Here is a 26,670-nt window from a genome sequence, read left to right on the forward strand (position 1 = left end):
CACACAACACAAAAATAAAATAATAAATAATAAAAAAATATTGTAGTGCAGACAACTTTTTGACAAAGAAGTGCTTAAGTACCGCGCCGTTAAAAATTGTTAGTGATTGTGAACTGATAACAATTAGATAGATGGTTCCACTGGCTTATAGTGTTTGGAAATAAGGATGCTTTGAATATGATGTTCTACTTAGTGGCTCAATGATTGTCAAATTGTGTTTGTTTCTTTTAAGCATGGCTTTGTTAAATGCCTATAAATTTGAAGTGCCGATAATTAAATACCGATTAATTCAAGTGAATAGTGTATACAAAAAGATAGGGCGCAAAGAAGCTGCTGAAGGTGTAACATTTTAGGCAAAACCCCAAGACTAGGGTGAAAAAGGACCACACAACTCGAAGTCTGTGTTTGAGACTTCGTGATCTGTTGTCATTTTTTCCCCCAGTCTCGAGATTTAGTCAAACATATATCATGATCTAGCGCCCTGGAGACTGCGTCTGACGAATTGGTCAGACGCAGTCGCCAGTTTACACAAACTTTATTAAAAATAATTAGACGATTCAACTATCATCTTGGCGCTAGATCATGCAATTTTCAGAAGGTACATAATTAGGATATTGAAGACACAAAACTGTAGCGTCTGTACGCGGACTATATTGCTTTTGTTTTTTGTTTTTTGCACTTTCTGGAGAACTTGGGAAGACGACTTTGTATAAATATCCCATGCATCTGCGTATTCGATTATAGGTTTAATTAAGGCTCTATAAGCCGCCAACTTTGGCTGCGCTGTGCAGCACCAAAGGTGGCATATAAAAAAAACATACATTCCGCAAAGATGTTTGAGCAATGAAGTATACATGAACGTTCTAGGTAAAATCAGAAGTAAATAATTAGCCTTACAGTGCAAGGTGTATCATATGTAATGAAAACAAAGAGACGGAAACATTATTACATATTCTCTTAGACAGTGCGCGAATGCATGGTGTAACAAATCAGATACATACCGCGAGCGGTCTAGCGCAATCAGCGACCCTTAGATGCTGCCATGCATCCGTGGTCTTGGTTGAAGTCGTATTTTATTTGCGTGCCAATTTGCATCATAATTTGGGAATTACACGTGTTTCTCGCTGCTGCGTTTGTTAAGTTGTTGAGTTAAAATAGATAAGAGAATAAATTAATAAAACTTACAATCTTTGTTTTTAGTTAGGCACACGTGTACCTGCACGTTTGTGGAAACCAAGGTTTTAGTCCCTCAAGCAAGCTTTTTGCCAGATATGATGCATATTTCGTCTAAGGAGGATACTTTGCTCTGTTGATTGGCCGCCTAATATGACCCGTTTTTTAAAAAAAATGATTTTTGGAGAAGTAGCGTGTGCAGACTTTTATTATCACGCTAAAAATGCCCGGATCGGGGGAAACACATCGCAATGCATTTAAGAATCATAATTTCCGGCAAGTAGAACTTAGCTTATAGGCAAAACCAGCGTCGTATGTACTGATATTTGTTACACACTCCATCACAAAAAAAGGAAAAAAAAACATTTTATTTTTCGACGACAACGAGGGCTGGGATGATTCAGATTTGGTACCTGATGGTAAGAAGGTTCGGCCAGCTGCAGCGATGGAGAAATTTCAGATGCTGCTCCAAACGCTCCAAGCTCCGGCGCCGGGACAGGACCAAGTGTGGAGCGGAAAGAAAAAGCATTCTTCATCCCCGCATCACAAACAAAAAATCGAAAAAAACTCAGCCCTGCCTTCCAAAATAAGGGACAATGGAAACACCATAACAGTTTTCGTTTCGTTATTTCTTTACGGACGAACAGACAGAATTCATTGCTGAGCCTTACAGCCTACTGGTCGACGCTGGTAAGCCAACACAGGTGACTCCAGCTGATTGATGTAAGAAAGTATCTGGGAATCTGTATGTACATGTAACTGGTGCATTTGCCAAGTGTCCGAGACTACTGGGATGCACAGGTCTGAAACAAGGATATATCTTCAATATTTTCTGCGAACAGCTCCAAAAATTAAGGCGATTCTTCCCCTGCTGTAGCAATGAAGAAATAGACCTGTTTAAAAAAAAAAACATGTGAAAGGCTTTTTAAAGTCTTCGAAAACCTTCAGGATAATATTTATTTCAGTATCCACTGAAAACTGTCTTTCAGTGGACGAACAAATGTGCAGAGCTAAAGCCCGGCATTTTTTTAAGCAATACATATTCCGCATAAATAGGGTTACAAGCTGACCGCGCTTAACATCTGGTCTAGATATGCTTGTAAGGACGAGATCTACACAAGACAAGAAAACTGTCCATCCCGAAGACGACTAGTGGAGCTAGATATCGGTGCCAATGGGAGCATTGTTGTGAGACTCAGCAGGCAAATTTTAAGGAACTTGAAGCATAAGTTTTATTATGACAATTATTACACTTTGCCCTAAGCTGTAGTGTACCTGACAAAGCAGAGGATTCTTTCCTTAGGCTCTGTGAGGAGGAATCGTGTCCAAAACCGCAAGCTCCCGGTTCACAAAAGACCTGAAAAACACAAAAAAGGGAACAGCAGTAGAGAATGTCGCCCGGATCGATGGCGTTGATATGACAGCGGTCATCAGGAAGGAAAGCAAGAGTGCATCCTCTCGGTGTTCGTGAGAGTGGATGCAAAGGCAGAAGTGTAGTGATACAATCGCAAGGTAAAAACCATGGTCAATGTTCAATGTCTCAACATCATCGTTCAATAAACCTACACATGGTAGGAGCGTACTTCCTGGATAAAGCTACAGAAAAGTGCAAGAAGCCCCGTGGTAAGCTCGGGGCTTGTTTTTAGAAAAAGCAAAAGAGGTTCGCCGCAGTTCTTATTGCTACTTTCCGGAAAGAGGCAGTGCAGTGTCTCACAAAAAAAAAAAAAAAGCAGTGGCCAAAAAAAAAAAAAAACGGCAGACCGCCAGCAGACCTTCTACGCGAGATTGAAGACAAGAAGCAGAAAGGATCTGCCGCGCACGTTTCTCCTAGGGACATTCGACTGTATATGCTGAGCCATCGGCCGCAGTGGATGGTTCGATGCAGCACTGCCCATCGCTCACTTCTGTAAAGTGCAAATTGTGTGGCGTGGCATATTGCTTGAAGAAAAATAAAACAAGAATTTTCTATTTTCACAAACAATATGCTTGTAAATGCAGCATGCATCGTATATGCCACAAACACTTGTCTGTTAATTTCTAAAGGGAAAAATAAAGCTGGATTTTTTTCATAGGTTTTTGGTAGTTTCTTCAGGTGATATAAACCGAAAACATATTTTCACCAATATATAAAAATAATGCATACTGGTGTTCAAACACCAAGATATTGAAATCAATTGCCAACACAAGTGGTTTTGCAATAACAGAATATGCAAAATACAGCGGGGTATATTTTTACATCAGACATTTCAACAGAGTTCTTGCAATTCAAAGCCATATTTCCTATGTAATATATAATATATAAATGTATTAAGGCACGAGAGAAGGCCAAAAGGCGTCGATGCCGGGATTGCGTTAACACATTGCTTTACCTGCATGATGTTAATTGTTTACATCAGAAGCTGCCAAGCGGTAGAGGCACAGCCATTACTGTTAGGAGTATGACTCGTCATTGGTATTCCGTCAATATTGTCAATATTCAAACATATAACATGTTGAAAAAATAAAAAAAACGTTTAGGTAAGAAAGTAAGCATAAAGAAAATTTGTTAAATTGCATCAATTCATTATTAAAAAAATTACGTTATTGTAATTTTACCTGCTATTTTATTCATTCTCGTGCTTTGTACGGCACAATCTTCATGCATTTGAGGTTTATCAGTCCCAGATATTCTGTAAAGTTACATGAATTACGTGCAATGTGCTTCATAATTACATTTCGATCGTTCCATTGTTACAGTTTATGTTTTAACTTATAATTACTAAAAATACTAAGTAAATATTCTGTCATGTATTCTGTCATGTACAATACACTATAGCGCCAAAACTCAACGTTCATTAAATTCTCGAGGCACCCTGTTGTGATTTGTGCCATCAGTCAGCATCCTGTTGCCAGTTTTGACTGTGCATCAAGAAACAAAATTGAGTGGTGAATAACTTAATTTAGCAATATATCAGCTCCCAAAATACTAAGAATGAAGTAGTCACTTAAGTATGATAACTGGCAAAGCATCACTTAAGTTAATATAAGAGTACCTTTAATTTTGATTGATCGAGGGTCATATTTAAAAAAAAAAAACAGGTCTATATATATGAATCCTGTGGTTGTAAAACCCACGCACCCCACATCAGTTCTCAAAAAGTATTTTATTGACGTCTTCTAGATGGTACCGTTTTAAAGCCATAGGGGTTTAATCATAGTTTTGTTGAACCCGAGACTGGGGTATTTCGGAAAAGGGGACGAGAAGAAAAGAGGCCACAAGGAGGCGACGTCTCAATTAATGTTTAATGTCTGGATTGTTTTCTTTTAAAATAATATTGCGATAAACTAACGTCGCTTCTTGTGGCTTTGGCCATATCATATTTGTGAAGAGTAAAGTCTATCGGAAGGAGGATTCTTCGGTGCTTCTTGTGGAACTAGAGGGAGAACAAGGCAGGTAATTGTCGGAGCCGAAACAAATATCACATACAGCCTTCGTGCTTGCATTGTGGGAGGCGGGGATTTAAGGTTGAAAGATGGAACAATAGGCCTTGCGATAAGCTCCCAGATATCTTGCCTGTGGATAGCATCAGATGTGGGGCAAGGGGAACCGGACGAAGCCTACATTACTTTGAGGAATTATGGAGTCAGGATTCCAGCTGTAAACGAAACCGTAAAACAGGCAAGCAAGTTCTTGATGGAAAATATACCTGCTGTCAAGGGTAGCCTCGGAACGCAATGTGTTACAGTGCTTCGAGACACTAATTGCAATACCGTAATTGTGAGGAAGAGCTTAGTTCCCGCGGCAAGCTACATGGACAGCTCACGTCCGGTATGTTTTTAGATAGAGTTTGAAAATATATAGCAGAAGCAGAGATGTTTGTTATCATGATTTTTTTGCTGGAAAGGCCATTGCAAATCGCGTCGGCTACCCATTATATCAATCAGCCTTTGGTAACATCACCCAGGTGACAGAGGCACACAAGCCGGGCTCACGCTGATATTGCGAGCAACAGGTAACCAACGAAGTGCCACCGCGAACTGAACAGGATGTGGGTTGCGAGAACAAGAAAGATAAGGTAATTGAGAAGAACAGAATTGATTCACCAGGTCACCACTCGAGCAGTTGGCGTCAAAATTCGACAAGGCTAGAAGCGAACATTTCCGCGCATCAAAAGGCGGACAAGAACAGTTACGAGAGAAAAAAGCTCCAATAAAATTGCCGCAAGTTCCAATCCTGGAAACGACCCCTGAGGAAATTGGGAAAAAAATTGTTGTGCGTATATTAAACAGCCGAAAGTTAGAGGAGATTTCGAGTAAGCAGAGGAATGACGTGCTCATGAAGAAGTGCTACGACAACACTGGCAAGGGGATAACGAAGCACATTATGCCGCACCAGACACGAGATTCTGATCCGTTGCAACTTGCCTTTTCAAAGCTCCGTGTTTTCCACTGGAAGAAGCATCGTGCAGTTGGTGCCCTTAAGAGATTGAGGTCAATCGTATGCGGAGGGCAAGTTCGTCGGCTTCTTGCGCAGGGGGTAGCGGTGACGTCAGAACGCAGAGCCCTGATTGGCTGGTCGCGACCCCCCTATCTGTGCGTCGTCTGCTCCCTTGCAACGTCGTCTGCTCGCAACGTCGTCTGCGTCTGTCGTATCTTTTTGCGACTTTCGAAAGCGCATTCACGAAACGATCTTGAGCCAAAAATGTGCGTAGGACATAACTTAAGAACAAATTCGTATTCACGAAACGAAATTTTTGTAAGTTTTGCGCAGGTTACGACGAAATCCTACGACAGCTCCGAAGCTGTCTCACGCACTTCTTACGATCAAATCAGCATGGCCGAAAGCGACGACCCACGGACGTTTATTTTTCTATGTGCGCTTCTCACGCGTCCCGACTTCAAGCAGCAAGAAAAAGGTACTTGAAACAGACCACGACGAACAAGAACGCTGGATCCACAAACACCCGGGAAAAGCTCCAACGGCCACGATTTCACCGAACGCGACCAAGCGAGCACGGCAGTTAGGCCTAGCAGGCACTCCGCGACTCGGCGACCGTCTGCCCACGACCGGTTGGTGTGCTGAATGGAATATGCCCGCGCAACCCTTGTGAACTCTTCCCGTATTATACTTTGATCGCTGTCCTCAGTTTTAGATTAAGAGGTCAATTTCTTCCTCTTGTTATCTCCCTGTTTCCCGAGACAACGGTGACTCTCGCCGGTGAAAAAGCGGTGAATCCCCGACAGACGCAGGAAAGGTAAAGCAGCCATCGCTTCGAGTAGCGGACGTAAAGCAGACGACGTTAACTGCGCCAACCCGCCGACGCCGTTAAAGAATGAGGGGTCTCACCGCACACAAAAGGAGGATTTGGGATGGAACTTGCGAATACTAACACGCTCACTCTCGGTTCTTAGCAAACAAACCTCGGCGCCCCGGGACACCTCGCCAGTGAGTCCTTTGACTTCCCTCCTTGATGCGCGTCTGCTAGTTGTTAGACAAAAACAACGTACCGCTCGAGTTATTTCGTCTGCCCTCTCTGAAAGGCGAAGTCGAGCTCGCTCGTGAAGACCTGCACTTCCGAAAGTCGCAGGAAAGGTAAGACAGACGCAGACGATGTTGCGAGCAGACGACGTTGCAAAGGAGCAGACGACGCTCAGATAGGGGGTCGCGATCAGCCAACCAGGGCTCGGCGTTCTGACGTCACCGCTACTTCCTTTTTCATGCGCAGTAGACGAAAATGAGCCCACTTGCGAGGCGTATTGGCAGTGACACACGATGGCATCATACCTGGGCACCGAGGCGTGGATAATACGCAGACGTTGGCGACAGAAAAGTTCCTCTGGCCCGGAATTCAGACTGACATCAAGAGATAGGTTCGCTTGTGCGACGTCTGCCAACGAACAGTATCGAAATGCAGAGTAGGCAAAGCACCCCTAAGAACAGTGCCCACAATCTAGGCACCATTCAAGAAGGTGGCCGACAACGTTATCGGAACAAATAAACCAAGGGCAAGGTTGTGCAACCAATATATTTCGACAATGGTGGAAACGGTCAGAACGTACCAGGACGCTATTCCCTCGAGGAACAATGGGACGGAGCATGTGCCCTAAACGCTGGTAGATATGTTCGCCAGATACTGAATTTTGTCTGATTTCGTTAGCGATCGAAACTCCGGATTTACCTCATATTTTCTGAAGAAGGAGAGCAGACTTCTGTCTGTGAACGTCTATTAACCGCCCTTTACCACCCAATAACGAAGGGTTAGTGAAGCGACTTAACGGGAGAACCAAACAGATAATAAACAAATGTGGCAGGAGAGGCTCAAGGACTGGAATATGTACCTACCGGCACTGTTGTTCGCCTACAGAGAAGTCCCGCAACCGAGCCTGCTCACCCTTGGAGTTGCTCTATAGGCGAAAAGTACATAGACCTTTGGCCATCCTCAAGGAGATTTGGTTCAACGAATCACTGAAACAAAACCTCAAGACAATCTACACGCACGTGCTAGCTCTAAGAAAAGAATTACGCCTCCGTATCTACGTTGTATATATATTTTGATCTGTCATCTCCCCTTTTAGTATACCTGAAGAAGACCGTTTCTTTGAAACGTTGTTCCCCTCCTATCCTCTGGCACATATTTTTCCCTTCATATCCGTACTAATATACTAACAGTGTCCGACAGAACCCCAAATTTTTGGCCTACTATTGTTTGGAAGAGGCCAAGGAAAACTACACAAATAACTATGACGACAAAGCGTCAACCGCCGACTAAGGCCACGGGACTTGGTTCTTATTTTGCTTCCAAGCGATCACAATAAGCTGAGTATGCAATGGGAGGGGCCCTTTGAAGGTCGCAAACGGGAAAAGTGAAGTCAACTATGAGCCTCATGTTGGGGAAGAAAGAAGTTATTAAGAAGGACCAAGTATTGAGGTTGATTGAGAAATACCAATGTCTATTTTCGGACCCACTTAGCCGGACCAGCTTGGTTACGTATGAGCTGAAACTGAGTGCCATGTAGCCAGTCCGCGTGAGGCAATGTGCGTGCCCTTTGCGGTCCAAGGTGTGGTAGAAAAAAAGATTACCGAAATCCTTCAGCCAAAGGTAATCGAGTGGTGCACATCGCCCTAGAACGCGCCGGTCGTAATCGTTAAAAAGAAAGACAGGTCTAACAGGTTTAGTGTTCATTACCGAAGATTGAATGACGTGTTGAAGCTGGACGCAGAGCCAATCCCAAGGATAGACGTCACTTTTGCTAATGTAGGATGAAAGTGGTTATTTTCTAAGTTCTACTTATCGAAAGGTTATTGCAAAATTTCTTTGTAGGAGTCATCTAAGGAGAAGACGGTGTTATCATCGGAGAGGGGACATTAACAGTTCAAGTTTATGCCGCTTAGGCTGTAGACCGCCTCGGCTATCTTCACAAGGCTGATATCAGCTCAATAGGTTCCCTGATGCTCATCTCTACATCGATAATGTTCACATCAAATCAAACTCATGAACAGAGCACGTGGAATCATTGATGACAGTTTCTGATCGACTGAAGTCCGATAACATTACAGCGCGGCCGAATGAATGTTAGACAGAATTCACTGGGACAGCCCTTCTCGGGCACGAGCAAAGCGGAGGGCAGATCATGCTTAAAGAATAAATCCTTGGAAGGATTGAAGACGCGCCGAGACCGGTGAATAAACGCAAAGTTAGGTCGTTCCTTTGATTAACTCGCTACTATCGCGAGTTTCTGGCAAATTACGTGGATCTTGCTTCTCTATAAGTGGAACTTACGAAGAAAGAAGCACGAAATAAAGTTCAGTATGTTGAAGGGCAGGAGTCTTTTGAGAACTTGAAAGATTGCTTTTAAAGATCACCTATCCTTTTTGCTGCAGATCCGGAGAAGCAGTTTGTTTTGCGGACGGATGTATCCTATGCATGCTTGACTGAAGTATTACTGCAGGAAAGGCCTTCTTCAACCTGTTGCACACGGTAGCAGGAAGCTGAGCGAACCAAAGAAGAATTATGCCACGATAGAAAAAGTGTGCTTGGCGATTGTTCGGCAGAAACTTCAGTATACAAAAAGATCGTAGGTCATTTGAATTTTTGGATCAAGCGAAGTAAACTGACAGCCGCATGAGACGATAAAGTATGTGGTTAGTTGCAAGACCAGAACTTTCACGTAGAGTACATCAGAGGATCAGATAATGTTGGTGCAGACTTTTTGAGTCACCTTGAGATTTCAAATGAGAATGAAACCAGGACTAAGGAATAATTAACGTATTCCGTTAATTATTGAAGTGTGGACTATATGGTAAGTTATTTGTTTCGCTATCGGTGCATACTGCTTCAACATATGCGCGGCTGCTACAAAAAAAAAGTGAATGTTCGTGAGCGCGTGTCGGCGACAACGTCCATGCTTGTCACATAAAGGAATTTTCATTGGGAAGAAGTTTCGAAAAGAGGGAATTCATGATTCGATGACAATGATTATTTCAGAACAATGTGGACAACAAAGAAAATAACCAGGAGAAGAGCACGAGTGGGGAGAGCGCGGCACTGAGCGGGCGTGTGGAAGACGGCAGACTGACGGCAACAGGCGGTTCAAGTAGTGACCGACAGATGCCAGGGTTAAGCGCTAAACCGGGTCCAGGAAGCCGTCGCTGGACTCCAACGACTGGGGCTCATACGTAGAGAGCCTGAGGAAGCCTGCCGCTCGAGCACCTCGAGTTACCTGACCTAATCAAGGCGAAGTTGCCCGCCTTCCTGGGGACCCGCCACCACATGGACTGGTGGGCCAAGCGTGGGGGCTTAGTGTGACTATGACTATGACCGCACACTTGCTTGTCTCATAACGCTTACATCGAGCATGCTTAGTTCTTTATTCCCCTGTAATTTCTTCTTTCTTTTCAAAAAAGTATTTTCCTTACCTTAATTTCTCGTTGCTGTAAATATAAAACATATGTCTGATTCCCGTAATCCACATGGCCTCTGTCTTCCATTTCCGCGACGGGCGGGTCATGCTTATAACATCAGCGTATTATGTCCAAACTTACCTTTAGTAGGCTTATATGGGAATGCTTTTAAATATTAGTAGGAATATCTCCGAAATCAAAACGCCTTATTAATTTTTCAGTACTGCCATGTGCCGCGCACAGTATTCTTATTAAGTGACTTTGTCAGCCGACAAAAAATCTACTTTCCAAGTTCTGTTTCTTTTGTAAGGCTCTTTTTTTTTCAAGCCTAGCAGTTATCCTGCGTCGGTTCACCTCAATCAACTTGGTAAAATTAGCGCAAATACAAGGGAGGAAGAACCTAGAGACAGGACAGAGCGCTGCTTATGAGTGGCGTTTATTACCAAGTGAGAGAAAGACAGAGTACTATCTTTTTCTCTCACTTAGTAATAAACTCCAGTTGCAAGTCGCGCTCGATCCTGTCGCTACGTTCTTCCTCCCTTATTTTAGAGCGCAGCTCTTAGGCTCCCGTTTCCGGCTTAAGCCGCGTCGGCGTCGGCGTAACCGCGCGGTGCATTATGGGAAATGTCCCATAATGCACCGCGCGAGCCCCCCCTCCCCAAAGGTCACGTGACCCCGGTGGGGGGGGGGGGGGGGGGCTCGCGCGGTATATTATGGGACATTTCCCATAATGCGCCGCGCGACCCCCCCCCCCCCCCCCCGAGGTCACGTGACCACCCCCCCCCGGTCACCTGACCCCCCCCCCCCCAAAGGACATTGAAGAATGAGGGGAGGAGGAGAAGGAGGAGGAGGAGGGGTATACCCTCCCCTGCGTACCCTTCCCTCCTCCTCCTCAAGAGCTGCGCTCCAATTCGGCGTTACAGGGAGTTAAACGGCTTTCACTTTTTTCACTACTTTTGGGTGTGTTCAGATAAGGACGGTCATGGTGGTGTCATGCCTATTTTTTGTTTTCAATAAAATTCTTATACGACGTAGTGAAACCTGTCCACACAATGGGACAGACCTTAGTTTTGCAAGGTACTTCATAGTATTCGTGAGAAAAATCGCATACGAAAGGAGGTTGGAAAAACGATTTTCCCCACTACGCGATGACTCAACTTTGAAGGCCGGAGGAATAAAGAATACAGCTTTCTACACCGTCAAAATTTTTACGTTTAATTCAAACGTACTTTTCTGCCAGAATTCAGTGAAGTTAGCTTATTGGATTATATATTTCAAGCGAAATAAAATGTCAAACTTGACTTCTGGAACAAATCTTACATAATAAGGCATTTTTTCGGCGAATTTTTCAGTCGCTTTAAATTTATGTTATAAAGCTGAAACTTTTTTTGCCGAGTGTTTCATGTTTTGTAAACGTTTAACAAATTAATTAGCGTTATACTATTGAAAGTGTTCTCTGCATTGCGCCCGGAAATTTCGTCAAAATCGAAAAAGTCAAAATTTTGCGATTTTTGCGCGGCAATTAAAAAAAATATTCATTCTCGATTTTCTTTAAATTTTTCCCGATGGGACCTTGATGACCGGAAATTACAAATATGCAAAGACATGTTGCATTATTTTGTTTTAAAACAATAAAATAAACGTGTAACCAGGTCGTGCTCCCATCAATTACAGCTGGGGCGTTTTTGTCTTAACGACTAGTGGTACACGAGCGACGCATGCCACAGTATCCGTACTTGGTCATATTAATGGCCAGGGGCCGTGAAGCACTCTAAAAATTACAGGTGAACTTGTTTTCATTGCTTATATGGCTGGTATTGCCAATAAATACTGAACTTTACGGCAAATTCGATCCTTGTTAATGTGTTCTACTTAGCTGGTTAGATGCTCATCGTGCCACCTTTCTAAATTAGTCGTTTAATATCAGTACTTGGCTGACAAAATAATTTGATCCGTCGTTCTAGGCACCGCTTGGACTGAGCAATGTTACATGAGCTTTTGGCCCGCCCGATGGCGTGAATCGAAGGTTAAGCCGTCTGTATACATGCCTTGCGCCTGACGTCACGCCGCGATGCCCCGCCCCCGATCGCCATTGCTCCGTACCAGCGGAGGACCGGAGAACGTACAAAGGGTAGTCGACGGTGTGTTTCGTCCGACCGTGACGTGTTTACGCAATTTGAGAGCGTAGCGTTTTTTTTTTTTTTTTTTTTTTGTGTTTGTTGTTTTTTGCACAATTTGTAAACAAATCGTTTTAATCTATTTTTACCAGCGCCTACGGGCTAAATATGCCGTCGCCGGAGGAGCGGACGTTGCCGCTCTGCGGAGATTACGTCGACGAGCTCGTTGGGCCTACAAGAGCGAGATACGCGAAGAAGGTGGAACTTTGCGACGGCGAGGATCCCTACAAACTTCGCGTCGGCGTGGGCACGACATTCGACGCCGTCTTTTTCCCTAACGTAACTCGCTCAGCCTCGAGCGCTGTGACTCGAGGCTGAGCAATCTCCTTGGTCCGTGTAACCGAGCTTCAAACTCGGCGCCCAGTCAGGGTTCGTGTCATCGAACAACTTAGAAGGAGCTCCTGTAAAACAAAAACAAAAAACAAAAAACGCCATTCGCTGACGCGTTCATGTTCGCGAAACTCGGCGCAGCAGACAATGCTGCACCGAGTTTTACATCCAATTTTGCGACAGCAACCGTGTGAACGCGTCCCGAAAACGGAGAACGATAAGAAGCATTTCTTACCTGTAACAAAGTGCTCGCTGCACACCTGTGCGTTCACGTTCGCGACTAGGTCGGCCTGTAAATCTTCGCAAACCACATGCTCCTTCGCTTCTTTGACAGTTCGTGTGTCCGCCGACACTGAGCGGAGATCACCTTCGGCAGGTTGAAAAATCTCGCATCACTGACGGTGTTACGATCACGACGCTTGTTGCTCTTATGGCGCATTCACACTGGAAGCGGATCCGCGTTCGCGAAGCGGTTGCGGATGCGGTCTGCGAGCGACCCCGTTCAGACACACCAAGAGGCGGTTGGCGGTTTCTCGGCGATCACGCGTGATCTTTCGAGACTTGCGTTTGGCAACCCTGTTTTACAATCCAAAATCCACTTTAATCCACGATGCAAAGCCGAACTTTTGCTGTTTTGCCACTCTGAAGATTTTTCCCGGGATGTTCGCTCGCATCACGAGTTCAGGGGGCGAAAAAAGAAGCATGGGCCCGCCAAACTCGCCTGTGATTCCCTCGACTTCGCCCACAAGCAAAGCCCAGCTAGGCGCGCCTTGCTGACTCAGAACAGGATGCCACCAACCTTTTCTTCGAAGTGCATCCTTCCCGCACGAATAGCTGACCTCGTTTTCGGGATAGAGGGCCAGTTTTCCCCCCTCGTTGTTCGCTCTTATCATTTTTGAAGTTGTGACTGAGCGGTGGGGTGGACCGTGCTGCGGGGAATGTGTTCGGTGCTAGCCGGTCGTGGCTTCGTTGGTGGCGGACTCTCCTCTCGTCACTCGCACGTCGATCAAGTCTACTGTTTGTTTGACATTAAGCTCAAATAAACGCCGTATGGATTACCTCTGCATTGTCTGGTACGTACACTTTATTCATTGGTTAGGTTCCCTTTCTTTATTTTGTTAGTAGGAAACGTTAGAGGTCGAGCTAGCGCAGGTACCCTGCCCGCTCCGCGGTAGTACGTTGGCTACGCAATCAAGCTCACGACGTCTCTATCGGCCTTCGTGGTGGTCACGCACGGTGTCGAAAGCCTTCAATAGTTCACGCGACTATCTTAGTGGATAAAAAAAACTGACGTTGCGGTCGATCAGGGGCGGGTTCCGACGTTCTACGGGCAGAGACTAACAAGGCAGCGTAGCGAGCTTGGGCTGTGGCACCCGCAATAATAAACAAACTCTTACCCGAACCAAATCACCGCTGCGAAGCCCGTTAAAATTGCGACTCAATTCTTTTCGCGGCGAATCCAAGTGACGGAAGTGAACATCACGTTTCTCCTTTGATTTGTCGAAAGCTACACTGTTAGCAAGTCCCGTGTATTTGGTGAATATTTGGGATGAAAAACACGCTATTTACACAAATTACCATAAATTTACACGATGAGTAACGGATAATTCGTTCAAAAATCATGCGAGGTTGTAAAAAACGTGTTTTCGTTCGGTCATACACGCATAACCGTGTAGCCGACCTCGAAAACACGCACCACCGCCGGCGACGACCGCAGCATTGCCGGATACCGAAGCACCGGAACGCTTGGGGACACACCTAGAAAGGACCGTGGAGTCAAATTCCGCGGAAAGGAACATGTCTCGGAGACAGATAAGCACCAAAAGCAATTACGCCATGTCGCGAGACGGGGCGAACCCCGCGCTTACCGTGCGTGCTGGCTGCCATTGTTTGTGGTCGACAATGGCAATGCGGCTTCCCTTATGTCGCCCTTGTTTGTATTTATATTAGGGGTCTTGATAATTGTTTCTCACACACCAAAAATAAAGTTAAGCGTATAATTACTCGTTCTAAACAGTTACAATAACTATAAAAAGCGTGCCCTTGATCTGAACACGCGACATTGCAGTTGGTTTCGTTTTGGCTTCAACCCTTCCAACTGCAAGCGAAGGTGCCGCCGCTTCCCATGCATCCTCCCAGTGTTGCTGCATCTGTAGGTCATCTTTAAGTTAGAGCTGACAGAGAAAATATGGCCACGGCGTAACGCAGATGTAAGCTGGAAGCTAGAACCGGTTTGCTTTCGTTGTTTTTTATTTAGTCGGAGAAAATCTGGCAACAACGCACGTTTAACATGGCGCCGGTATTCTTTTGGTTGGACAAGAAGGTTGGAAGGTGCTCGGTTTGCGAGCAAATTTAGCGAAGACGTGACCGGAGACGTGCCCCTGTGATGTTCCCGGACGACGGAAAGCATCATTCGCAATCGTCGTGTGTGCTTGAAAAGCGAAGGGTGTCACAGGGTCCACGACGAGTGCGCAACCGCAAGCCAAGGGTCACGACAGCGCTGCGTTTACTTCGGCGATCTCGTTCTGTTTGGTGCAACGCGGCGATGCGACAAAGAGCTGAAGTGTCCGTGGTGTGTGGTGCGGTGCTTGGAGGTAGAAAGCCACACTAACACGGAGCGCGAATTGGTGTCTGTGGGTTTAGTCCGTCGTAATCAGCTGATCCGGTCCAGCTGGTCCGGGAGGACGCAGCGAGCGTTTTTAAAAGTAAATCTTCCCTCGTTCTGTTTCAAAATGTGGAAGTATACCGACGCATACCGTGAGTAAAAAGCTGTGGGCGTTTTCAACAAAATTACGTCGTTTAAATTGAACAATGGACTCCGGATTGTTGTCCTAGATCTGCCGTTTTTATGCTTCGTGTTGGACTGCGTTTGCACAGCGACGCACACAGCTCGAGTAGATGACTCGGTCCTGCAAACGACCGGTAACAGAATTTCAGGGAAACTTAAGTCACCACTGATATTTTTTTTTAAATCTCGTGCGAGTTTGTTGCGCTCATCATGCGGTGTGAATAAATTAGGGCAAGATTTCCTACCTGCCCACAGATGCATGACCTGAGACCAATTTTTGCGTGGTGAACATAGTGCTTTTTCTTTGTTTTGGAAAGGCGCTGGTGCATTTACTATGGTACAATCACTTGAGAGTTGAGAAATTGGAGAGAGCGAGCAAGCTTTCCCAACTTTGTCTGTTTTCTATGGCACTGCCCTGTTTCAGTTTCAGTAGGCATATCTAAAAGCGGGTACAAACTGCTCTAAAGCAGGTAAAAAACAGAAGACGCTTAGGACGGTGCGGACTCCGTGTTTCGCGCTTTTCGTAAAGGTGACTGGGTAAATGCTTTTGCGAGGTATGCGGAGTATGCAAGCGATTTTGTTATGCCTGTCGTTTGCGTCTCTCCAGTAAAACGAATAAGATGATCTACAAAGGCGCAATCACAAGCCAAGATTTAAGATAGCAGTCGTTTGCTTCGGTGGTCCGTGTAGTTGTATTTTACTCTGCTCTCTGCAACACCGTGCCATGACGAAGAGCTGGAACGGTCACGGTTTGAGCTGGCCTCCCGGTTGGCAGAAACCCGCATCGCCCGCGTCGGCACCGAGTGCGCTTGGGCTGTTGATGCTCACAAGCCACGAATGCTTTCATCCCTGGCTTGTCGCCAGCTGATCCTGCTGCTAAACGGTGAGGAAGCGGCGAGAGTGACCTCTGAAGGGAATGTAGATCCTCGTTCATTCAGTTATCCGGTGTCAGAGTGTGGAAGATGTCCAACGTGTACTGAGGGCGGGAACTACGAGCATTTTGCCTTGCTTTTATAACCGGAACCAGAGCAACGAGATAACTGCCTTGCGTACTTAAAAATGACGGAAGCAAAACGTTTCAACAGGTCGAATACGTCACCGGGGATGTAGGCGAGACGGTGTACACTGTTTAAACGCTTGCAGTATCCACGAGTGGTACCAGAAAAGCGACGTCAGCAGAGAAGGAGCTCGCCATTCAGCATAATGCAGTGCTACGGGCCCGTGTATATTCAAAGTTCGGAATGGTAACAGCGTGGCAGTATAAAAAAAAAAAAAAAAGACGCATTAGCGCCCCACACCAGTGATCACGAATAACACCGGCCACGAACTCCCGAGCCCCACCGCTCCACTCAACACCGACACGACAGACGACAACAAACTGCATCAACACGACCCAAAAGTGAAGGCGTCTGCTCCTGTACTGCAACTAGCGGAAGTGAAGTGTTGAGCACATGTCCTTCACAAGAATATATAAAGAAATGCTTTGCGCAAGCATCATTTCCGTTTATTATTAATTATATAATGATAAAATCTTAATAATTAAAAAAAAATCTGATTCAAGCTAGTCGGACTGCTCATAACACTGGTCTAGCATAAAAATAACAAAAATTTGAATTTCTTCATGACCGGTTTAGGATTTATTGTCAATACATCGTTATCTTTCGCAACGGACTAACATTATAGATTTTGCCTCCATACTTTTTAAATGCAAAGAGTTCTTACATACGGCTGTCCATTGCGCCGTGTTTTGTGTCTTCTTCTATAAATCTGTAACGGTCAGCGACTAAATAGCTCACCCGCACATGCCAAGCTTATATACGCCGCGGAGAGAAAAGCATGTTAAGTAGGAAGTGTCGGGCGCAGTGTCGGGTGTTGTGTTTGTGTATATGTCGGTGATGTGTAATGCGTGGTATTGGTGTTGTGTGTTATATATGTAGGGGTTGTGTCTACTTGTGATCGGTCGTAGGCTCGTAGCATATTAACAAACTTTTTTTATAGACTGCTAGAAATCCCGCTAGGTGGCGGAAGTTACCGTCCGATTTGAAATAGTTTGCTCGAGTTATTTGTCCATTTAAGTTCGCTTTTCTGTCTAGCGGCTCGATCGTAGTATACCGACGCCGCCGACCGCCAACGACGCACGTACGTATTTTTGCGCGTAGCTACGTCCGCCGCTTGGAGACTGTTTAGTGTGTATAAAAGACATCGAAGGAGAACAAACGCCGTCCTGTGTGCTTTCAATTCAGCCGAAAGGCTTGCTGGGCTCGTCCCTCGCCTGTTCTCGGCTGCTGGCCGCCATGTTTTATGAGCACGCTCAGCCAACACGGTGAACCGTGCTTAGCGGAAGAAAAACACGGTGTATCGTGTTAAGTTTACACAGCACCTCATGTGTAGATGAAAAACACAGATGGCTGCGTGTAAAGCGAACACGTTTCGACGTGTCCGCTACACACACAGCGAAAAAGTACACCCCTGGACGTGTAAACCGTTGTCCCAGGGCGGACTCCCCAAATGGTGTTCGTTTTACACGCGAGGCTCGGTGTATTTCGTTTGCACCCGAGGTCTTGTGTAAAATGAACATCTTTGAACGTGCACATCGTTCTGCGATCACACGTCTAGGGGTGTTTTTTTACAATGGCGGCCGTTTGACGCAAGACGGGTTCGACGAGCGAGGCCCAGCGCTTTACGCGGCTTTTCGCCGCAGCAAAAGCGTAGTTTGCACGTGTTCGTTCGTAATCGTCCATACGTGCTGAACTACCGCAAGCATTCACCCCCAAGCGCCGACGCCGTATCCATTACGGCGATTACGCGACAGTGGGAGCGACCATCGACTGCATCCAGCAGCGTGCTTCCCCATCGAGCAGGTCTCGTTCGCGTGGCGGTTCAGCCGATCGCCGAGGCCTCAAGCCGGTTGCATTGTCACCGACGCCGGGTAATTTCCACAGCAGTTATCTTTTCGCAACCACAGACATGAACTTTATTGAAAAAGCCCGTTTGCCGCGAGCGACGACGAATAGCTCCGACACCGACCCGACCCGACCGGCGTTACCGACGCCCCGCTCACCTCTTTACCGCGAGCAAAGTTGTACGCGACGTTTCGACGTATCCACTCATATCTCGTGTGTACGCAAATTTTGCGGCTTTCCGGGTACGACTCGGCTACCGAAACGGCCAGCGAACGAAGACGAACTGAACGCCGGCGCTATGCGCCATTTAAACACGCGGTTACTTTTCTACTAGACTGTAGCTATGTGGTGTGGTTCCTTACACATAAATGGACTACGTACAAACAAAGCTAAAATAAAATTGGGCGGCTGCTTGCGCCACCTAGTGAGTATGCGGACAACTACAAAAATGAAGGACATTTTGGCATATGTGGAAGTGACACGCTCGAACACGGACGGCAGCATACCAACACACACATCGCAGCACATATCACAAGATCAACATACAAGCATCCACATACACAAACAACGAACAGAGGCACTAACAACCCGACACTCCTACTCAATCTCAATAGAAACCCGTTCGGTATATATAGCAGACTTTTTGTTTCAGACGAAGGTCCGGTGACACCCCCCTTATTTTATATGAACGTAACGATATTACACAATTATTACTTATATAGTACGGCGACATAAATATAATTTGGGAAGGTACACATTTCTCTTAGTCTAGACTATAGCTAAAAGACACCCTATATTTTAAAAAAAATGTTTCGAGCTAGCCAAAATGTAGCAAAATCTGGTTTCGTTTTCGGAAGTTCGAGCGCTCAAGGCTGGAATGCGCTAGCGAAGTGTGTGCTTGCTTCTGTCAAACTATAATCCATTGTATGACGCTCTCAAAGCTGCTGGCTGCAGCCCCCGTCTTGGTTTAGGGTTTGATTTACACGCGCTCCCGTGGAAATGAAATTATGCGCGCTCGAGTCGATATTATTGACAGCGTGAAGTATAAACCGAATGTAAACGATTTTGCGAGCGACGAGAACAGCGACGGCGACCCGCTTCGCTGACAATCGGACACTCGCGCGACGACGCAAGCCGCATGAAAGCGGAACGATGTTTTCTAGAAATCCAGAAACCGAGTGACGCGACGAGCGATAGTAAGAAATCTTCGTAATACGTCGCTGACTCGTCGCTGTCGCCGTCGCTCGCTAAATCGCTTTATGCAGTTCAGCCTTTATACTCACGCTAGTGCCGACCTGCATTACCCGCTGAGCCCAAGCAAGCGATAAGGATATTCAAATATGTCACAACAGTGGCGTGCATTCGCTAAGAAAACATATATCTCAAATTCCCGCAGTTTGACGTCGGGATCCGTTACTTGTTCTGCTGTCACCTTGGCGAAACGGTCACCAAAGAGAAACTAGTCAGTTTGTTTTATCAGAAATTATAAAAACCTTATCTAGCCACTGTTATGCACAAAAGCACTCTGGAATTTCATATAAATAGTTTAGAATAAACTGAACACAATCGGTAACTTAATTTTCCAAGCATAATAATAAAAAAAAATCTTAGAAAATAATGTATTTTTAAGGTGTTTCAAATAAAAAAAAACTGAAAAAGGAGCCTTATTTCAGCTGCACTATCACGTAAATACTTTGGGAAAAAACTATCTATTGAGAAGTAGGTTTTGCAATCTCTAATTTGCTTCTTTCAACTTTCCAGTTACTTTATGCGTACTTGCAGATTGTATCCTGACAAATCTAGACAAAATTGTATAAAAAGTAAGTCTATATAAAATTTATAGCTTAATTAAATTCACATTTGTTTGATAATGTTCAATCTTAAATATGAGTTTTAAATTTCACATCTATTATTACAAATGATTGAATTACATGCTGCTTGATGCATGCTGTGCCGCCGCCCCCCCCCCCCCTCCCCCCCCCCCCCCTTTTAAATATATATATCCTGTATATTTGCTGGTTAGTTGTTGTAAACCTCTTAATGTCGTGTTATTTGTTTGTTGTTGTAGGTGTGTGAATGCATATGTTGTACCCCACTCCTACTTGGGCCTTCAATGGCCAGTAGTATCCTCTAAATAAAATTAAAAAAACAAGTGAGCAGTAAAAATCTGGAAGACAAAAGTAAACACAGAGCCGTGCAAAAAGGCATTCAGTATATGAAACAGATACAGATATGGGCCTCTGGCGGTCCATCGGTTCAGCCTCCACACCGCCTAAAGACGGCAGTGTTGCAATATTACGAACCAGCGCACAGGTAGACAGTTACCAAAAATCCAAACACAAAAAGCTCACATCAGCGCTGTGCGAGTGTATATTTTTGTGTATTTGGATTTTGAGTAACTGGTCTACCTGTGCGCTGGTTCGTAATTATGCCGTACCAACTCGCCCAATCTGCCGTATTAATAGTGTTGCAAAATACTTACATCAACTATAATGCTAATGACTGCAGTGTATAAAAGCAAGCTACTCGTCGGAACGAGCTTGACGGTACGAGAATAAAGAGAATGTTTTCACAGTTAAACTCAGAGTCTGTTGCACCGTCTCTTCCGTCCTCAAGATCGAAAGTGCTACAGATTGGTGACCTGGACATGATGATTGACTCCGAGCACCTGCTATCCAGGGGAATGTTCTTCGTGGCCAAGGGCACGGCAATGGCTCTGCCTTCTCGGATGAAAATGCAGTAGGCACATATTCAACTTTCTCAGCCTCCACATCTGCAGCGCCTCCGCAACCACCTCTGCTCTGTCGCATCTAGCACCGGCATCTCCCAGCAATGGGCTGCGACCACCTTGCTTGCCCCACCGGCTTGGCAAGTGAATATTCATCGACATCTTCACACTGTTCACAAGGCATGTTGCTAGCCGACCAGGGTCTCCTCATTGTTGCCATGTCAGGCATTCGCTCTCAGTTCGGTTCCTCATCTTAGGGGATGTTGCATCGGCCCCGCAGTCGGCCGGCATCCCCCTTTCAGTCCGAGGCTGTACACTCCAAACTGATCGAGCCGGACTGAAAGCACGACAGGGTCGATTTCCCCCGTCTGCTGCCTCATTTCCTGACCTCGGCGTCAACTACCATGCACAGCTTCCAAACGCTCTCTTTCCTGCTCTCTAGTATGTCATCCTGCTTGCGGTACATGCCAACAGCAACGACACCTCTCTGGAGCCGCAATCACTTCAACAAAATCGTGCCATTCCTCACAGTGCAGAGCTGAGGGCGATAGCTCTGCGGCAGTCTATCGGTTCAGCCTTGGCATCGCCAAAGATGACAATGCTACTCATACTCGTCACCACGAGCTCAACGACATGAGAATAAACAGAATGTTTTTATTGCTCAGAGTCGGTCGCAGCATCTTTTCCGTCCACAACATCGTATACTCTATAGGTAGTAAGCAAGAGACACACTTCAGATGAAAAGAACAAATACTCAGATCACACATGCCGCGGGTGTCCAAAATTATCCATCGTGTTGAATATTGTTTTGGTTTTTTTAATTCTAACAGAAGACAAACATCATTATCGCGCAATCAAAATGAATACTTACGAAACACCTAAGTCACAGTGTAAGTGCTCATCGCTGAGCTGCGGCTGTGGCATATATGTATTTATTTAAAAGTGCACCGATGATAAAACCTTCAGATTTGGCAACAATACCGAGATTACAACGGTTGTTGTCCATTATAAAATACAAAAGAAATAAAAAATACCGGAAACGATGCAAGGTACAAATCTGCACAACAGGCTTCCGAATTCAACTACTTCGTCGTACTGGAGTTTGTTACAGTAATAACAGCTTTGGATGGGCTGTGAGGACAGCATTCACTCTGAACTGGGTGCCTTGGTGACAATCACCAGTGTTGAGGAGTTGCCACTCCAGAGTTGGAACGATTCCGCACTTCCACAACCCTGGAATCGAATGCAAATAAAATGGTGGCAGCACTGGAATGGAATGGGAATGAAATTAGTAGTTACATTTTGCCCAGAATAGAGTAGGAATGGAATAGGCTTTGTTCTAATACGAGCTGCTTAGATGCCGTCAAAGGGGCTTTCGAAACGGCATTATTGCACTTAGGTAACTGACGGTTTGGTTATCTGACTACTTATGTTCCTTCGAGGATGAAAGTGGCAACCCCAGTGAAGCAACCCAAACTGTAGAGTTGGAGGCTGACAAGGGCAATTTACTCGATCTTAATCCAGGGTAAGGGTTTTGTACCTCAGCGTTCCAAAAACTACCCGTGCCCAGCACTTTTCAATCTGTGTTGTCACGTGACATGACCCACCGGAGTAACTCGGATCTACTTGGGTAAGATTTGGAACACAGCCAAAGTGTCGTTCCTGGTGCTGCGAGATGCAACCATAAGGCTGTTGGGACCATGTGTGATTACAGCACCAGTTGCAGGCCACCAGGCAGGGACAATGTCACACCGCCCGCACTTCGTTAATACACATGACTCCTCACTTATTATGTATCTCGTAAAAGTGGAGGACATATACGGTTCTTTTGTGGAAAAGATGGGCGACTTAGTTTTCCTCTCTGTTACGAGGCTTCTACACCTGGTGGTGCGATCAATATCTGCAGTGCCCCCATACCAATTGCCACTAGTGCTATGTATGACCAAAGCTCAACTTAGTAAAATCAATGATTGCGGGTAGGGTTCTCAATTTTGCAGTTTTCTACGCATTTCACAACGCCAGCTTTACGCCGACGTTATTTTCCGGTAACTTAGTACTAGCTGTCAAGTGCCATTTTCACAATTGGGAGGGATTGAGAGGAATGGAATGCAGCAGTTCAGCCATTCCAGGAGTGGGAATGGGCCCAGCTTTTCCTTTCCAGGAGTTCAAAGGAATGGAATTAGTATTAGAAAATTCCAATTCTCTGCAATGGAGTTGGGTGGAATGGGGAATCTTTTGTTTGTTTGCACGCCTAGAATGTTTGAGATGACTCGAGAATCTTGTTTGTTCGAGCTCAGAACCTTCTAGATACCTACGGGCTTACAAAAAGAGCTTCGCATGGCTGCTCGAGTCAGTCGTCCTTTTGTCGCTGTCAAAGTATGTGCGGTCTTTGTTACTTTATGTTTCTCGGCACAAGTTCGCTGCATTTAACATTGATCTGAAGTTTTATTAATCAAGTTTGGTTTTGTTCATGACATATTGGTGGATGTGCAGGGTAACGCAGTCTATGCCCATAAAGCGTACCATCTGTGAACACGATAACTCTGAAGACGACGATCGTGAAGGCGACGTCCTTGAAATCATTCGAGGACGACTCCAACTCTGACACCAACGACGACCTCAACTATGGCCTCGGAAGCGACCCGGCCAATGAACTTGACAAAGCCCCTGGCTACCACACTTAGACGAAAACATCATGACGACTTCTACGCTGATGATGAAACGGACGACAACTCCAAAGACCGAACCCGGCTACAATGTCAACAACCAACCTGACAACGGCCTCGATGACAAACAGTCTTCAACCGTGGTGGTGAGACTGATGACGACCCTGATGATGACCCAGGCGAAGACTCAAACAATTTCATGAAAGACGATCCCGACTACGGCTTTGACAGTTATCCAAGGACAATCTGGACGATGACTTTAAAGGGCAACTCCGGCCAAAACTCGAAATTAAAGAAATTACTGGTATCGCTGTAGTGACACAAAATACGACCCCAGCCAAAATATTACGTCCGTGGGATGCCGCATTCTCAACTAATGCCGATAATAAAAATGTGACCCGCCGCGAGCCGCTGCATCTTAGCGGTCGGCTAGCGGGTTGCCGATCACTAAAGCAACATTGGGCCGTGACGTCAGTATCATTCTTTTTTTTCCTCCAAGCGTTACGCGGAATGCGCTTCTTTGAGCCGCTACCACCGCTACTTGGACTTGTGATTGTCATGTTTAGCCATTGCTTTTATCTGTAGCCCGTGTAGCTTCGGTATAGCCTTTTGTTTATTTGCTTGTGAGGACTCAAAGACTGGTTTTAGCGAGCAACTCGTAGCGCCCAAGACTGCCCAGCTGTTCCTCGAAGGATGCCGAGTAGAACTTGTAGTGCTGTGGGCTGCTCAAACAACCCGCTGCACAACCCGGAGGTGCTTTTTCACAAGTTTCCAACGTACCAGAAATTGAAGAAGGTGTGGGTAAACGCTGTTCGACGAGTGGACTTTGGCTTTTATGCGCCCAAGGAAAAAAGAATGCAAAAACAGACATGTACAGCCCTAACGCAGCAGCTCGTGCCGGAAAGCCTCAAAGCTTCGTGTCTGTTACTGACCCGCAGCGCGAAAGCGAGAGGGCCCCCAGTACTGTACTTCACTGGCAGCGCGTCGTAGAGCAACGCCGCTCCATCCACGGAGCCCCGATGACAATTTAGGCCTAGCGACAGAGTACGGAAGACTGCACTCACGGCGACAGCCGCTGAGTACGGTACTGAACGAGTTCACTCGTTTTCCAGTCGCTACCTTTTGGGTATACTAGCGACAAGTACGGCATGGCACACGCACGGCGGCAGCGGCCGCCGAGTACGGCACTGTACGAGTTTACGGGTTTTCCAGTCACTAGCTTTTGGGTATACGCACTAACTCTTCCTACATGTGCTGGATAACTACCACATATACAGAATTAAAATAAAATCAGCTTACCTCCTACCTTTAGACGGCTAGCGCAACAGAAGTAGCTGCTGATCAACCTGCGTACTCGTTGAACGAGAACGATCCTGACGTCACGTTCACATAGCGGCTGATTTCTAGTGCTGCCAGGGCCTCGAGCGGCTAGTTTCGGTTTTGTTGGCCGTGCCCCAAACAAAACTTTGAGGCGTCCATATCTTTAAAACTACGCACAATAACGAGGAAAAAATTACACCTTGCAATTCAGGGACGCTGACTGCACTAAAAACAGCCATAATCCCAAAATTGAAAGTATGGTCCGGAGTTGCCCTTTAACGACAACCATGACTACAAACTTGACGGCGACCTTGATGATGAACCCGATGACAATACCTACGGCAAGTGTGGTATCTGTCACGAAGACAAACAGGACAACGACGCCTGGTATGTCACTCAACGAACGGAGGAAGTTTGCCAGCTTGGTCGCATTTTGATGCAAGCCACAACTTCCTGACGATGACTGCTGCAATCTTTGTCACCACGACGCCCAGATTCAGCCTGGCTACCCACTGTGAATCTAAACACCAATTCATCGTCGCAGCAAGGAACTGTTAAAGTGGTGCTTCGACCTCAAGGTTATTCGCTACATGAGACCTAAGTTGTAAGTCGTTGGCCAATGGCACATCAACATTGTCACGCTGCCCTCTGCGACCCGTAGGCGATTCACGTCTTCCGACTCAACTGAACTAGGTATGCTCGGTAGGACTGTGAAAATCTGCTATTTACGAGACTCTGTATTTTGACCTAGTCTTGTTTAAGCTGTTAATTTAATTTTGTGTTGCATAAAGACGATGAGTCTTTCACAAGAGAGGAGTAATGCCATGTGCAAATAGCCTAGTCAGCAGCGTGATCGGCTCACATGCCGCTGACCCCGCCAGCACATGTCCTTCTTTCTTTTGTTTGCGTGACTGGAATGATGAGACGACTCTAAATTTTTTTTGTTCGAGCTCAGAAACTTCTAGATACCCACGCGCTTACAAAAGTACCTTCGCTTGGCTGCTTGAGGCAGTTGTCCTTTCGACACCATCAAAAGTCTTTGTTAATTTATGTTTCTCAGCACAAGTTCGGCGCATTACACACTGATTTTAAGTTTAATAAAGAAGTATGTTTTTATTCGTGACAATATTTAGATGAATTTTGATAATTCAATCTTCTGATATTTCAAACTAAAGTGTGTGGCTTCCAGGGCTTGTTTGCTCAAGCGCTAACCGCGGCTAAAGTTAACCGCAGTACCTAGGAGAGGGATTTTGAAATCACGTGACTGGCTAGGCAGGAATGCAGGGAAACATGGCGGTGCCCCGGTGAGTGAGCGCCGCTCCCTTTGAAACTAATATGTCGTTGTAGCTGCAATATTGGGCGCGTTAGTCAGCAATGAATGGTGCCAGAGGCTTTCACTTTGCCTTACCTCATTTAAATCGCAAAGCATAAGCATATGACCTCGCCGCATTTTTTAGAGTCTTTCGATTTTGGCCATTCCTAAGCCTAAATGAATGCGATAAATGTTAGCATGGCAATGTCTTTGGAAAGTGGATTGCCTTGACTCAATCGGCCGGGTATTAATAGCACACAAAAGCAGACAGCGCCCCAATAGACCATATTAGACCCTTCTCTAAATTTCCCAAGCACCGAGGTGCATGCTATAAGTGTAGTTACACGCGTTGCACGTGCTGGCGTCTGAAGTAGTAACTGTTCTAAAGCAAA

The sequence above is a fragment of the Ixodes scapularis genome, unplaced genomic scaffold (genome assembly GCF_016920785.2).
Source record: "Ixodes scapularis isolate PalLabHiFi unplaced genomic scaffold, ASM1692078v2 PGA_scaffold5__190_contigs__length_132052651, whole genome shotgun sequence".
NCBI classification, from domain to species: Eukaryota; Metazoa; Arthropoda; class Arachnida; order Ixodida; family Ixodidae; genus Ixodes; species Ixodes scapularis.